This window comes from Meleagris gallopavo, chromosome 3 (assembly GCF_000146605.3).
Source record: "Meleagris gallopavo isolate NT-WF06-2002-E0010 breed Aviagen turkey brand Nicholas breeding stock chromosome 3, Turkey_5.1, whole genome shotgun sequence".
Classification (NCBI taxonomy): Eukaryota; Metazoa; Chordata; class Aves; order Galliformes; family Phasianidae; genus Meleagris; species Meleagris gallopavo.
The window spans coordinates 92,948,157-92,951,725 of NC_015013.2; positions in this window are offsets into that span (position 1 = coordinate 92,948,157).

Below are 3,569 nucleotides of genomic sequence, written 5' to 3' on the forward strand. Positions count from 1 at the left end.
ATTGAACACTCCACCCATCAAATCCATCTCTTTCCAATTTGGAGAGAAGGACGTTGTGGGGTACCCAGTCAAAGGCCTCACTGAGGTCAAGAGAGATGACAACGGTGGCTCTTCCCTTGTCCATTGCTGCAGTGATCATGAAAGGCCACCAGGTTGGTGCAGCAGGATTTGCCCTTGGTGAAGCCATGCTGGCTCTCCCTGTCCCTGTGTCCCTTAGCATCTCTTCCAGGAGGATCTGCTCCATCGTCTTTCAACCCACAGACAGGTTGGCAGATCCGGGGTCATCCTTTTTACCCTTCTAAAAAATGGGTGTGATGTCCCTCACGAGAGCCTTCACCTGATTGCCACGACTTCTCAAACATCATTGAGAGTATCTTGGCCAACACATCAGCTCATTACCTCCAGACTCTGCAGTGCATCTCGTAGGAGATCACCTGCACCACTCACCTTGGTGCCATCCACAGTCTTGCTGAGGGTGCACTCCATCCCACTGTCTGCCTCATTGCTGAAGATGTTGAAGAGCACTGATTCCTGTGGGTCACCTGTTGGTGACCATGGTGGCGGCAGTGATGTCACAAAGCACTGAGCATCACGTCCTTGGAGATGTTTGTGACACACATGGAATGGCAGAATTGCTCACGTTGGAAAAGACCCTCGAGACCATCAAGTCCATAGAAGTGGCCCTGAAGGACACGGAGAGTGGGGATGGGTTGGGGTTGGACTTGGTGATCTTGGAGGTCTTCTCCAGCCTCGATGATTTTATCATTCTTCGATTTTGTCAAGACGTGGATCGGTTTGATTGGGGTGGAGCGGGAGGTTGGTGAGTTGATGCTGCTGTGACTTTTGCAAATGAGCCTGGATGGAAGGGTGCATTTAGTTTGTCACTGCTTCTCTTGTTTAATCACCGGGGCTTTGGGAACTCTTTCAAGTCTTTATGTAGATTAAAAATATTAAAATACAATAGTCTTCAGTTTCCGTGGCAACAGAGACAGCGGGTATTCATGGGGCTGGCATCTCGTGTTTGTCACAGGGTTTAAAAGACAGAGCAGTTTGCTTCAGAGCTCGCAGAAAATGCTGTGCAGAGCAAAGGGAGCCCCAGGCACATCCCAGCTATGGGGCTCGTCGTCGAGAAACACAGAGATGTGGCACGGAGGGATGTGGTTTGGTGAGCGTGGTGGTGGGTTGGACTTGGGGATCTTGGAGGTCTTTTCTAACCATAAAGATTCTATGAGTGGGCATGGTGGGGATGGGTTGATGGTTGGGCTTGATCTTGGAGATCTTCTCCAACTTCAGTGGGTCTTCTATGATCTTCTCTCCAGATGTAGCTCAATTTCTCCCACGTTGTACATCCCCACATCCTTCCTTTCCTACCCACTCCACCTCAGGTGAGGAGCCCATCCTGGGCAATGTCCCCATGCCACCAGCACTCTGCTGCCCATCTTCATAACAGTGAATTTCACTGTTTTCCTGTGCTGCTCAGAGTTCTGCCTGCAGAATGACCTTGGTCCTCTTAAACATCTTCGTTAATGATGTGGATGATGGGGCAGAGTATCCAGGTGAAGCAACACTGGGAGAAGTGGATGATGGACCTTGAGCTCATGCTGCCACCCAGAGGCTCTTGGCAAGGATGGAAAAACGGGCTGCAGAAACCCCATGGAGCTCAGCGTAGGGCAATGCATGAAGATATGGTGGCACATTGGACCAGATGAGCTCCAGAGGTTCCCTATAATCCCAACCATCCCATGATCCTGTGAGGTTCCTCCCAACCCAAACCATCCCATGGTCCTGTGAGGTTCCTTCCAACCCAAACCATCCCATGGTCCTGTGAGGTTCCTCCCAACCCAAACCATCCCATGGTCCTGTGAGGTTCCTCCCAACCCAAACCATCCCATGGTCCTGTGAGGTTCCTTCCAACCCAAATCATCCCATGGTTCTGTGAGGTTCCTTCCCACCCCAACCATCTCACAACCTATGAGGTTCCTTCCAATCCAAACCATCCCTTGACCCTGTGAGATTCCTTCCAACCATCTCACAACCCTGTGAGGTTCCTTCTCACCCCAACCATCCCATGACCCTGTGAGGTTCCTTCTCACCCCAACCATCCCATGACCCTGTGAGGTTCCTTCCCACCCCAACCATCCCATGGTCCTGTGAGATTCCTTCCAACCCCAACCATCCCATGACCTGTGAGGTTCCTTCCCACCCCAACCATCCCATGACCCTGTGAGGCTCCTTCCCACCCCAACCATCCCTTGACCCTGTGAGGTTCCTTCCAACCATCCCATGACCCTGTGAGGTTCCTTCCAACCATCCCATGACCCTGTGAGGTTCCTTCCCACCCCAACCACCCCATGATCCCATGAGTCACCACCACATGGCTGCTGACCCACAGCATTTCCCACAACATCCACTCCGATCCCTCTCAGAGACTTCGGATGCTCACGTCTGGGGATACAACCCCGAGCTCCCCCAGCGCGCCGTGTCACCCCGCAATGGGGACACAGTGCCACGTGAGCTGGGGACGCGTGGCAGCGTGTCACCACATCCCAGATCACTTCTCCTGGGGCTGTTCATGTGCTGCAGCTGATGCACTGTGAGCGTGTGTTAACATGTGTTTGTGTGGGCACACGTGTGAGCGCTGTGTGCAGGGTGCACGGAGGCCCGCGAGTGCGTGTGTGCGTGTGTGCACAGATGCAACGTGCGCCTATGTGCATGGCATGTGATGTGTGCATCACCCCACGGGGGTCTGTGTGCACACGCGTGAGCGATGTGCACGCGTGTGCGTGCGCGTGCGGTGTGCACAACAGGCCTCACGGGTGGGTAAGGACACACGCACGTGTGGTGTGCATCTGCGTGCGCTGTGTGCAGCGTGCACAGGGTCCTGTGGGGTCTGTATGTGAGCACGTATGTGCTTGTGTGTGCACGCTGGGTTCAGTGTGCACGCAATCCTATGGGCTTATGTGCACACGTATGGACACACACACGTATGTGTGGACTGCATATGCGTGTACATACGTTGTATACATGCACATATATGTGCACACAGCCTCTGCACGTGTGCTGTGGCACTGTGCACACGCATATGTGTGCGCCCATTGCTCATACGTGTGCACACACACCCATAGGACTGCATGCAGGTTGCACACAGCATGGACACGTGTGTGCTGCGTGCCCATATCTGTCCACATGCGTGTGCATAGTGTGCAATGTGCACTTTGTCCTGTGTGCACACACGTTTGTGCTGCACTCACACGTGCATACGCGCACACTGAGCCCTCTGCTCGTGCCTGCGCACACGTGTGTGCATTGCATGCGCTGTATCCATGCACCCCGCCTTGGGGGCCACGTGTGCCCTGAGTCCGAAGCCTAAAAAAAGTGAAAACGTAGCAAAAAAAAAAGCAAAAATCGGGAAAAAAAATCTCAGCCGTCCATTCAGAACTACAACTCCCAGCATCCACCGCGCCGGCGGGCCGTGCGGGGAAGGGGGCGGGGCTTCGCGATAGCTCCGCCCTTCAGCTCTCTCCCCATTGGCTGCGCCCCCGTTGTCGCTGGTGACGGCGGGACGCGGC